Consider the following 12,829-nt stretch of genomic DNA (forward strand, 5'->3'; position numbering starts at 1 on the left):
GTTTTTTCTGACAGAGCGATGAAGTAAAGAGGAAATACAGACTTACTAGATGGGATATTATCTGTAGGCCTAAAGGTCAGGGAGGTCTGGGGATAGAGAATTTAGAGGTGAAGAACAGATGTCTGCTCAGTAAATGGTTGTTCACACTATCTCTAGAGACCGAAGACATGTGGGTACAAATTTTGCGGAATAAGTTTTATTTAGAAAAGGAGGCATCGCCCCGGCCTCTGCATCGAGTGATGCATGCAACCTTTTATTAAACATGAAACCAGTCTGAAACAAGTACAATGTAGTCCCAAAAAAGGAAAAAAGAGTTACAAGGCGACCATAACACCAGCACCGATGCTATCAATAGGCCTAGATGACTATCCACCTATCCTATCAGTATGCCGCCATCCATATCGGTTGAAGATACCCTGAGCTACCATCTTCCATCGGACACACACAGTAACCAAAGGCTCCCTGGTTTCCACATGAGTGAGTAAGGACCACATGCGGATCAAGGCGGTAGCCCTGAAGATGACCTGCAAAAAGTTAATATAATGTTGTCTGTTAAAAACTAGATCATTTCTGCAGTTCCATGTAGCCCACAGAAGAGCACAGGTTCCAACTCGAATAAGTTTAGCGTAAATAACATTAACCCCGTCCAGCCACGTCCCAAATAACATGTTAATGCTAGTAGGCGGAGCAATGTTAAAAGTAATATGGATCGAGCGCCATAGGACAATCCAGAAAGAGGTGCTTAATATTTTCATAAGTCTGACAAAAGCTGCATCTTCGATTTCCTTTCCAATTTCGCTTGGCCAAGTTATCTTTAGTTAAAACAACTCCTTTGTGAACAAACCACATGAAGATTTTTATCTTAAGGGGAACTTTGACCCTCCATACATGCATGGATTTTGGAATAGGTGAAGAATCAATAAGGTGCTCATACATTGATTTCACTGAGAATGTACCATTGATGGTCAACCTCCAATGAATACTATCAGGGTAGTCGGAGAGGCTAATATCCACCAGCCTTCTGACTAGATGCAGCCATCTAACCCATCTATTACCAATCAAAGCTCTACGGAACTGAATATTTAGAGAAATCTCACGTAACACTGCCGCAACGGACATCTGTCTGCGTTGAGCAATATTGTAAAGTTGCGGATACTGAAGAGCCAAGGGCTTGTCTCCTAGCCAAGTATCCTTCCAGAATCTAGTTGATTCACCATTACCTATGATAAATCTAGTCATGTTAAAGAAAGCAGTCTTTGACCTCATGAGACCCTTCCAAAAAGGTGAATCACCCGGTCTCGCGGTGACCTGAGCTAAGCTCTTGCGGAATAAGTACCTAAAGTCTAAGACCTTGGCTCATGTCACTGTCAGACCCAATGATTCACCTTTTTGAAAAGGTCTGATGAAATTAAGTTAAAGCAGTTTTTTTTCATAGAGCCAGATTTATCATTGGAAATGATGGGTCGACGAGATTTTGGAAGGATATGTGGTTGGGGAGACGTCACTAGCAACACAATATCCTTCTCCTAATAATATTGTGCAACGTAAGGACGCATATGTTGTCACAGTATTACAGTCTAATCATGTAAATATACAGTTCCGACGAGCTTTGGTTGGTCATCGCTGGGAAGCATGGCTACACCTAGTTAGAAGGCTCATGGAAGCTCGCCTATCAGATGAGGCCGATAGATTTCATTGGAAGCTAACTATGAATGGCGTATTTTCAGTGAAATTGGTGTATTTAAACCTTATTGAAGCTGGACCATCAAATCAATTCATATTTGGAAAGTCAAAGTATCCTTAAGAATCAAAGTCTTCATGTGATTTATGCACAAGAAGGTGATTCTTACTAAGGTTAATTTGGCTAAGCGTATTTAGGAGGGTAGTAAACGATGTAGCTTATGTGACCATGATGAGACTATTACACCTCTTTCTCTAATGTCCATTAGCAAAACTTCTATGGGGATCCGTTCATATAGCCTTTAATATCATACCTCTAAATAGTATTGACACGTTGTTTGAGACGTGGCTAAATGTAGTTGAGCCAAATAACACGAGGCATATTCGTATAGGAGTATGTGCTTTACTGTGGGCTATATAGAATTGCGAGAATGACATGGTTTTTAACAGACAAACACGTGTTAACTTTTTGCAGGTCATTTACAGGGCAACTTCGTTGATCCATACATGATCATTACTCACTCTTGCGGAAACCAGGGAGCATTTGGTTACTTGATCTTTCCAATGGGAGATGGTAACTCGGGGTATCTAAAACCAGTTTGGATGACGGTTCAGTGATTAGATAGGTGGTTAGGCATCTAGTCCTATTTTCGCCAGTTGTGGCTCCTTTTGGATTTGATTTTCGATAATTTTGTGGCTTTCAGTGAGCCCCTTTGAAACAACAGACTGTTTTACTGTTTTTATTAATAAAGGGGTTGTATGCATCTTACTGATGCAAAGGCCGAAGGTATGCCTCCTTTTAAAAAAAAAGCCAACATGAAATCAATATCATGTTCGTCAAAAACCGAGATCATTGACAAACTCATGTACTTATGAAATAGTCGGCTTTCCGTGTTGCATTATTGGAGTAGGAAATTAATGAGATGCATGCTGGCAAGTCTCCTGGGCTGGGGAATTTTATCAAGTGACAGGTAACAACAAATCACACAATTAATTGAGAACCTACGAGGTCTTGTCTCTGCTTCCCCGACCGAGCTCTTCCGTGTCGCCCCAGCCCGCGACGGGAAGGGAACCCTAACCGCTGTCAGGCAGCATCTCCCTCCCACCCCTCACTTCCCCCGTCGTCGTCGCCGCCGCCGCCGCCACAAGGCGCTCCGAGCGAAGCTCGGCCGGCGCCGGCGCCGGCGGGACTTCTCGCCTCGCATGTGGAGGCTGGTGCGGACCAGCTTCGACGGGCCTGGGCGCCGCGTTTTGGTGGGTCGCGACGGTGCTCCTTTAGGAGGCGGCGTCTGGTGGTCTCAATGGTGCCGCGGGCTGCCTGGAGGTGAGGCATGCTGGCGGCGGTCGTGGCGGCGGCTTGAGCTCGGTTCATATCTGGCGAACGGCTGCGGCTAGCGACACGAGCCGTGGGCGACATGGGCTGGTGGTGGGACAGCAGGGGTATGATGGTGGAGCAAGCCGGGGGTCAGGGACAGCGGCCGCGGCGATCCAGCCAGACCTGACATCATGGTGGCGCGGGTGGGGCACCGGCCTAGCATGGCTGGTGCTCCGGTTGTGGGCGGCGGAGGCGCGTGAAGGTCCGGCTCGGACGCTGCCATCCCAGTGGCGTGGCGGCTACACGGTGGCTCGGTGACTTTGTCTGTGGCGACGGTTGGCTTACTCCGGCATCGGCTCGTCTGCACGCGGACCATATCGATGCTATCTTCACCCTCTCGTCATGTGTGTGCTACATGCACCGAAGTGCTGGACCTCTCCCAGCTACGGTCCATCCCTCGTCTCGCATCCGGAGTAGCAGGAATGAGCTCATCTCGCGCCCGGTGCTGTAGGACCGAGCTCCTCTTGCGCCCGATGCATTAGGACCGAGCTCATCTCTCACACGGTGCTTTAGGACCGAGCTCGTCTCGCGAGCGGTGCGGCAAGTTAGGTCAATGGAGGCCAGTTTTGGCCGACCTTTGGGTCTCAGCGCTAGGGGTCCAGGCTCCTTTCCCTCGTCTCTTTGGTTGGGGTAGCGGCGTGTCTCGGGTGTGGTGATGTCAGGGTCCTGGATGTCGAGGCGGCGCCCTGGGGGTGGTAGCGCGGTGCTCATGGGCCGAGCCCGTGGTCGGTGTTGCCCGGTGACCATGGTCGTGTGGACGGCGTGGTAGCCAGGACGTGGCGTTCAGTGGTAGTGAGTATTGACCGGGGTGAAAACATGTTCTATCTTCGGACGGACCAGCGGCGGCGAAGCTCATTCCCTTCTTGAAGGCGTCGTCGCAGCTCTAATTGCCCATTGTGGTGCTCGAGGGGAAACTTTGATCCTCGGATCGGGCGGTGGCGGCGCTCCGGTGTTGTAACCTTCCTGAAGGCGTCGCCTTAGAGCCCATAGTTCATCGTATGCGGCTTCATCTCTTCGCCGTGGCGTGTTCACGGTTGAGTTCCCCCGTTGCTCTTCTAGTGCTAAGTGTGGTGTTGGTGCGCTCAACACCTTTGTATCTTGTCTTGGGTGTGTGCATGTGTTGTGGTGGCGTGTGTTTGTACCGATACGTTGATGGTGGTTGCTTCATATATAAAACGGGATGAAAGACTTTTTCGGTAATTGAGAACCTACATATGATTGGATTGGATGTTTAGGAGGTGCTTGCTTTATATATGAAGCTTCAATTACCATATACTTACTTGAGTGAAGTTTAACTAATTATTATGTGACTACATGTGCGTGCGTGTGTGTCTACATAGTATTCCTTTGACATTATTATTTTAGGTATATTGTAGACCACTATCATTCCCATTCATATTATAAATGATTAGAGACCTTCTTCATTATTTGGTGTGTTGGGAAGTTTTATTCTGACTCGCAGGTAAATTCCGTGTTTTGGCTCTGGACAAGTTCCTATTTGTCGAAGAAGTGTACAATGCTCGGCAAAGTTTTTGCCGAGGGTTTTCCGCCATTTGTTGAGTGTTCCTCACATTCGCCATATATATGAATATATGAACACTGGTAGAAAACATGACTTTGATTTTTGCCACAACAGAGCAACAGTCTCGATCAACTTTTGAACTGGGACTAATGTTTGCATCAGTCCCGATTCGAGCGATCAGGACGCCGGTCGAGCCTCACCGGTCACTAGTCACGGTTTGTCTGGGACCTTTTGTCCCGGTTTCAGCCACGAACCGGGACTAAAGGACCTGGCTCCTGGCGCAACCCCTTTAGTCCCGGTTTGTGTCTGGAACCGGGACTAAAGGTCAGTCTTCAGTCATGGTTCTAGCCTCTAACCGAAACAAAAAGAATGCCTATATATATGCTCGTCCCTGCTCGCTCATTCCTTTGTTTTTTGGCCGACGAGCGTGTGGGAGGTGTGTGCTACTCCGTTCTCACCTTGTATGCACATGAGGTGTTCGATGAAATGTCCGAGCCACACTTAAGCTTTCTCTCCTCTCCAAGCTCGACCTCCAAACTCCATTTCCCCCAAAATTTGTCTAGGTTTGACGGTGCACCAATTATCCAAATGTTTTAAAAAAGTTAGCAACTTCATCCTCATCTCTCACTACTAGTTTAGCTCATTTCAAATGCTCTAGAAGTAGTGTGGTTTGTCGCTTTTAGTGGAGGAGTGTATGTGTGAGTTTATTTGATTTAGATGCACAATCTGAGCTCAAATTATTTTTTTTGTTTACACATGTATAGGGTGTCGTCCTGTCCCGTGCCCGTCGTCCTCATCCCCATCGATCGCCCATGCCGATCTCGTCGCCGGCACCACCGTGATGAGCGTCTTGTTCTTAATTATCTTCTTTTAAGAAAAAATCTGACTTGTATGATCTCGTCACGGCACCACCATGATTTTGATCGCATTTGTTGTTGAATTTAAATGTTTTACATAGTTGTATGTTAGGGCCTGTTTGGTTCATGACTAACTTTGCCACAACTAACCTTAGGCAAAGTGTGGCTGCCATAAAAAGTGTGGCTAACAAAATGGACACCACAAGTGTGGCAAGATTTGACAAAAAATTAAGTGTATGACATGTGGACCATATAACTAGAAAAGTGTGGCAAGCCATAAGTGTGGCAATGAACCAAACACATGTCTAAGGTATTGTGGCATGACTAAGGTTAGGCGTGGCAACCTTAGGCTGGGAACCAAACAACCCCTTAGTTTCAATGTATGTTTTAACTAGATGGTTAGAGAGTTGTATGTTGTTTTATGAGAACTATATGTATGAACTTTATATATTTATTTTTTCAGTAATAATATTTAATCACTACTGTACTTTGGTTTTAATATGATGATGAACTTGTATTCATTTGGTCACTTCTCTATCCATGATGTTCTGTAGCGGTTTTTTATGTACTTAATTATGTAATGCACGTACATGAACTGTCAATGGATATACCTTGACCGCCGCACCTTCGACTACATTGACGACCTTTCTCGAAGTGGCTGATCCAAACAAACAGAATGGTTTATGTATTCTCCATGTACTGTTTGTGGGAATATAAAGAATTACTCTTCCTCGAAACCCCTTCACTTGCCTCTGCTTGAGAAGGGTTTCATGTCACACTATAATGTTTGGACCAAGCATGGAGAAAGAGGGGTTATGATGGAAGACAGTGAAGAAGAAGAGGATGATGACAACTATCTGGATCCTATGTTCCCTGAATACGATGATACTGCAACGGGGGAAGCTGAAGATCAAGAGGCACCAGTTGTGCCCGTTGATGATGAGCTTTGTCGGATCATTGTTGATGCACAGAGAGAATGAGTAAGTTTTTTGTGACCCTTGAGGAAGTGTAGTGCTTGTGTTTCCATTGTATGCACCCCTCGATAATTTTAAGACCTCTCATTATATATAGTTGCGTCATCCTGACATCAGTTACAACCTCGTTTATTAAATAATTGTAAAATTTTATTAAATAATAAGAATTTAAATAGTTGTGGAATTTGTTTCAGTTACAACCCCGACGGCGACGTACGGCCCGCATCCTCGTCGTCGACTCGGTGGCAACAACCTGTTTGAGAGGCGCCATGTCCAGGACTGGGCTCGGCGGGCTAGCACTGGGGGATGTTACCTTCCGGGACGCGCATCTTGGTGAGGAACCGGGTTCGCGTCGTCGACCTAGTTAAATGTCTAAGAAAACTTATATTTAGGAACGGATGGAGTAGAATGATGAGATTTGATGACATGGCACGATATGAATGTGATAATGGTCTTGCGAGCGTAATCTCCTTTTGAAAATCATCCAAACCATGTACTATGTAGAGTATGAAAACAACCAAAATGGTTAGATTTCATAACTTGTCAAAAAAGAAAATGTAGTGTCTTGCATCGACGTCAAAAATGTCAAAATTCTCATAACCCAAGTGTCTAAATGCCCTCATGGTCAACCAAACACAAGAAAGATTGGTCAATTGCCATACTCACTAGCATGACCCACCCACTCTCGCGTATTACGTACACAAATATATTGTGAACATAGTACAAATGTAGATGCTCACATACATGTAAATACACGTATCCCTATGAAGATACTGAGGCAGCACAACATTTTAAGATTGACAAAGTCATCACAGACGCATCTTATAGTCGACGAGAACGTCCCTTCTACTTAACCAAAATCGCTAAAAAGGCTGAAATGGATCTAGAAAAATACGATCACTAGTGCTAAGTCTTGAACATAAAAACCTAATGGACTAGTTGCACCACAAGAAAGCTGACCATCTCAGCTACCTACAATTTTCCCTACAGAAACATTATTGAGGACCCAAAAAGAACACTTGCTATAGCACAAAGAATTGATCACAACTGTACAAATTCGATGAAGCTCTGGGATTAGCTGGTGAACATGACCGACAAGTCTCACATACAAAAGGAGAATGTTGAGACACGAAAACTCAATGACAATATCACAAGAAATTTAATAATTCGTGACATCCCAAAGTAGGGTACTCAATGACTAACTCAAAAGCCGGCGTGCTCTTTACTGGACTAGTAACAGTGCACGTGCAACGCACGTGTAATCGAATGAATTTCCTCATTCATTAGGTTGTCAACCAGTTAATATGGGATGAAAACAATGAATATCTAGCATACACAAGTAATGAGCTACCCTAGAAATTAGAAACTTAAGCCTAATGAAAATAAACCTAAAAAGATGCATTGTATTAACATGAGGGACCCCTACGAAGGCCAGAACGGTCAGTATAGCAGGAAAATTTTGAGTTTTTTGAAGCAGCATGGGGGAACCTTGGGGCCTCATGAGGATCACTGATTCCATTATAGTGGGTGTCGAGAACGATGGAGATGGGGGGCAACAAAGATGTAAGATATCTGAAACCGTTGTGGAGAAGTATTGGGACTGGGAAGTATTGAGATGGGGGGCGACAACGATTCTATATTGCAATGTTAACAGGTTAAGAAGAAGACAAAAACCGTTGTGGAGAAGTATTGGGACTGGGAACTTACGAATGAAACACAACCTATTTGGGTGAGAACTTTGAGACTGTTTATTGTGCTGCTTGTCTTGTTGATAATTTATAAGTATGTTTTTTCACTTCCAGTTTTTCTTCCGAGAGAGCCTGAAATTATTTGTGTTGTTGCCAGCTTCGGACTCCTAAGGAGGTATCAACTGAGGAGTACAATGAATTTTACAAGAAGACCTTCAATGAGTATTTGGATCCCTTGGCCTCCTCACACTTCACTACACAGGTACTCCCTCTGTTCCTAAATATAAGTCTTTAAAGAGGTTTCATTAGTGGACTACATACGAATGTATATAGACATACTTTAGAGTATAGATTCACTTATTTTGCTTCGTATGTAGACTCCTAGTGAAATGTCTTAAAAGACTTATATTTAGGAACGGAGGGAGTACATCTCTTTGCATTCGATTGGTTCCCTTTCTGTTGCTTTTTATTGATTCAACAGTCGTCACCGTTATCACATCATGGTTGGTGTATCACATAATATCTGCAGTTGCTTTTGCCTAAATAATATTCAGTCTAATTTTGTATCATGGAACTACGAAAATTTAGCTACCCACATAGTTGTTTTTTGAAATTATAGTAGCACTGCTATTTTTGTAACATAGTCTTGCGGGAGGCAATAATAAACTCTTATGTGAAAATGGTAATTCAATTGGTAATGTGATGGATAAGGATCTTCACAACTCACATTCAAGTAAACTGTGCTTGATCAAATTTGATACAGGGTGAAGTAGAATTCAGGTCAATTCTGTATGTGCCTGCTACAAAGAAAGAGGACATAACTGATAGGAAGACTAAAAATATCAGGCTTTATGTCAAGCGCGTGTTCATATCAGACGACTTCGATGGAGAACTTGTATGCCTCATACTTGCTGTCTCATCATGGTCCTTTGTAAAACTTTTAAGCTGTCAATCTAATAGCTGAGATTTGTGATTCACCAGTTCCCAAGATACCTGAGCTTTGTGAAGGGTGTTGTTGACTGCTGCTGATCGCCGTCGGATGCTCGCCGCGTGTGCAGCCTGTATTTTCTGCAGGAAGAGAAGTGTATTTCTGGTAAATGTTCTGATGCACATGTGGTTGGAAACATGGAAAATTGTAGGCTAGATTGATGAATGAACAAACAGAAGGTAATAAGAACAAACCTGCAGGTGGCTCTTGACCTCATCATTCATGAGCCCATCCACCTTCATCATCTCCCTGATTTGCTTAGGAGTGGCGACTGCATTCATCAACAGCAAAGCAAAATTTCAGCACACCAACCACGAAGGAGGAAGAACATATATTGCTCAAAGCATTCCAACAATAAATGTGATTAACGAACTGCCCAACACCCACCTTGCGGGCCCCCGAGGTGCTGGAGCGCGGCGACGAACCGGCGGTGCAGCTCCGGCGACCAGCATCGCCTGGCCTTCCGCTGCCCCGTCTGTTGCTGGCTTTGAGCTCTGGCGTCCGTGACAGCGCTGCTGTCGGCACTCGGGGCGGCCATGTAGGGGGCGTCGATTGCTGGAGATGAGAGGGACAGTTCCGGGAGTGCCATGGCCGCCGCCTCTGGCCTCTCCGATGATTTTACTAAGTTTGGCAAGCCATTCAGTGGCATGAACGCATTGGCCACCTGATGCAATTGAGATTGACGACAGAAGTTAGAAACAAGAAACCGGTTGACAGATATGGTATCTGAAATTGACTTCTTCCGAGTATGAGCCAAGGAGATTAGGATTTTTCCTTATGAGATGGGATGCAAAATCTGGAGGATAAACTGACATCTTCTTTTTAGAAGAAAAAAATGACACATCAAAACCGCCCCCAAAAAAGTATGATCTGAAGATAGCAAGACAAAGCCATCTTGGAATATCAGTGATGCAAAAAATACCTAAAATGAAAACTGCAGATGAGCTGAAAGAGCTACTTATCCTTCTTCTTTTTTCTACTCCCTCCGATCCAAAATAAGTGTCGTGGCTATAGTTTAAGTTTGAACTAAAACTGAATGAAATCATCGGAGATAAATCATGATAAACTAACCTTGTAACTGGGAAGCAACAGTTCCATTTAGCATGTAAGGGTATACAAGGATTCTCTCATTATCTTCAGAGCAGAACCCAATTAGATTAATGAGGTTGCGATGAACAACCAAGCTCATGACTTCAACTTCTGTATGGAATTGAACTTCACCAGAAGAAGCAAATTCCTTCAACATTTTCACAGCAGCAATGGTGCCACCATGCAAAATGCCCTTGTATACTACTCCAAATCCTCCATGCCCCAAGATGTTATTTGGGTGGAAGTCGATGGTACCTTGTTTGATATCCTTTAGCGTGTACATCTTCAGATGACCATGACATACTTCTAAGTTCATTTTGTCTGGAAAACATTTACCCCTTACCATAAGCAGCGATCAGGTATACAGAGTGCTACAATGGAACGTAATAAATGAATGCCCACTGTAGCCGATGCCCAAGAAAGTTGATTAATGGAAACTACCACATAACTTCAAGTGGAATGTTATCAACAGAGCAGTAAATCTACTGATTGTACAAACGAAAATTTGATGCTTTTAAAATTTAAAACAAAAGTCAACTAAGTTTACGAAGTAAAGCAAACTTACAACATGATGAGAACTAAAGCTTAGGAAGTAAAGCAAACTTACAACAGGATGAGAATAAATTATGGAAAGAGCACGAGCTTGGGCACGATCATCACCTTCTATCTTTGGAAAAGGAAGAGAATCTGTCTCCTAATTTTAAAAGCAAAACAATGACGTTACAGGCTTACAACATAACCCTACTGATAAGTCTGAGTAGACCAGGTTTTACCTTCAGTAACAGAAGTTTACGCAGAATCACATTCACCATGTTCCCAGCACCGGGCCATATGAGCCACGACCGAGACGCTGGGCAACTCGGGAGGTTTTCGGCCACCGGGGATGACGGCGGGGGACGGAGACGGAGTCGGCATCTCCAGAGCCCGCGTTTTGGTGCGCCCCGACCTGCGACAGAGGCAGATGAGGAGGAACAGGAGAAGCACGACGCCCACGACGGAGGCTATGACGATCCCGGCAATGGCGTCGTCGGAGAGCTTGTTCCCCTTCTTGTCAGTTTGTTCGTCGTTTCCGCCATTGGGGACGTTCGTCGCCGGTGTTGTCGATGAGGGCGTCGTCCCCGTGGGAGCCGGAGAAGGAGGAGGGGCCTCGCCAGGGCAAGGGCCGACATCCCGAGGAACGCCGCGCGTGGCCTGGAGCGGAGCGAGGCGGGGATGGATCCGTTGAGGCGGTTGAAGGAGACGTTGAACTCGCGCAGCTGCGGCAGCGGGAGGTCGGGAATCTCCCCGGCGAAGCGGTTCTCCTCGAGGAGCAGGGTCCTGAGGCGGGTGAGGTTGGCGAGGGCCGGCGGGATGGCGCCCGAAAGGCCGTTCCCGCCGAACGAGAGGTGGAGGAGGCCGGGCTGCGTGAGGAGCGGCGCCGGGAAGTTCCCCGGGAGTCGGTTCCCGTTGAGGAAGACGCTGCGGAGCGCGACGAGGGACGCGAGGTCAGACGGGAGGGCCCCCGAGAGCGCGTTGTAGCGGAGGCGGAGGCGGAGGCGGAGGCGACGGCGATGGTGCAGGACAGGGCGGGTGGCTGCCGTTAATTCTGGCTAAATTTCAGTAGTTGATTGGCTCGGTTTTTTTTGCGGGGAGGTGCAACAGCTGGATCTATTTATGTTTGTTCGTTGTAGGAGGAGGTGGAGCACGGTCAACCTTTGGTTAATTTGGTAATTGACACCGTCGTGGTGCATGGATGATGGAAGGCCGTTAGATTGCAATTTGATGACTAATTGTGTGGTGGTGATTGGTGTTTGTTTTTTGTGGGTGCAATAGCTGTGTGTACTTAGAGAAGTTTTCGTTTGATGTTTTATTAGTAGTATAGATTGGTCCACTAGCGCTGAAAAGTGAAGCGCACCAACATACTGTAGCAAATCGGTACCATACCAAGCATTTGTTTTTTCCTTTGGCGGTTTAAAAAGACACAAAAATACTTTTCTTAAAGCATGAAAAATACAAAATACAAAATCAAATTAAAAATTCTATCAAAAAATAATTAGAACACTTTTTATAATGAAAACATTTTTTGAAAATTACAATATTTTTAGAAAAAACTTGATTTTTTAAAAGCATGATCTTGTTTGGAAATTTCAAAGGTTATTGAACATTTCTTTAAATTTAGATTTTTTATAAAAAAATATGATTTTTTAAAAAGCTGCAAACATTTTTTTATATTTAATAGAAAGTAGAGAACATAAAAGTCGAAAATCCAATAAAGAAACAAAAACACCAAACAACGAAATAGACTAGACCAAAACCTTCTGGAATGTTTTCAAAACCGGTAAAACCGGACAGAAAACTACCAGTACGTACTACATGTGCTACCAGTTACCTATTCCGTACGCTGTCGCTTGGCGCATTCTCATTCGTTGTCATGTGTCGCGTTTTGAGGGCTTTCTTTGAATTTTTGTTTTTTTCACACGCATTTTCGTCTTTTTTTTATGTTTTTCACCAGTCTTTCTTAGCTTTTTATGAAGAAAATTACAATAAATAAATATTTTCTGTGAAAAAACGCGTTTCTTTTTTCGAGAGGCACGGACGTGTCTTTAAAAAAACATGTTTCCTTTTTTTTCCTTTGCGAAAGGCATGATTTTGCTTTCGCGAGAGGCATGGCCGTGCC

This window comes from Hordeum vulgare, chromosome 2H (assembly GCF_904849725.1).
Source record: "Hordeum vulgare subsp. vulgare chromosome 2H, MorexV3_pseudomolecules_assembly, whole genome shotgun sequence".
NCBI classification, from domain to species: Eukaryota; Viridiplantae; Streptophyta; class Magnoliopsida; order Poales; family Poaceae; genus Hordeum; species Hordeum vulgare.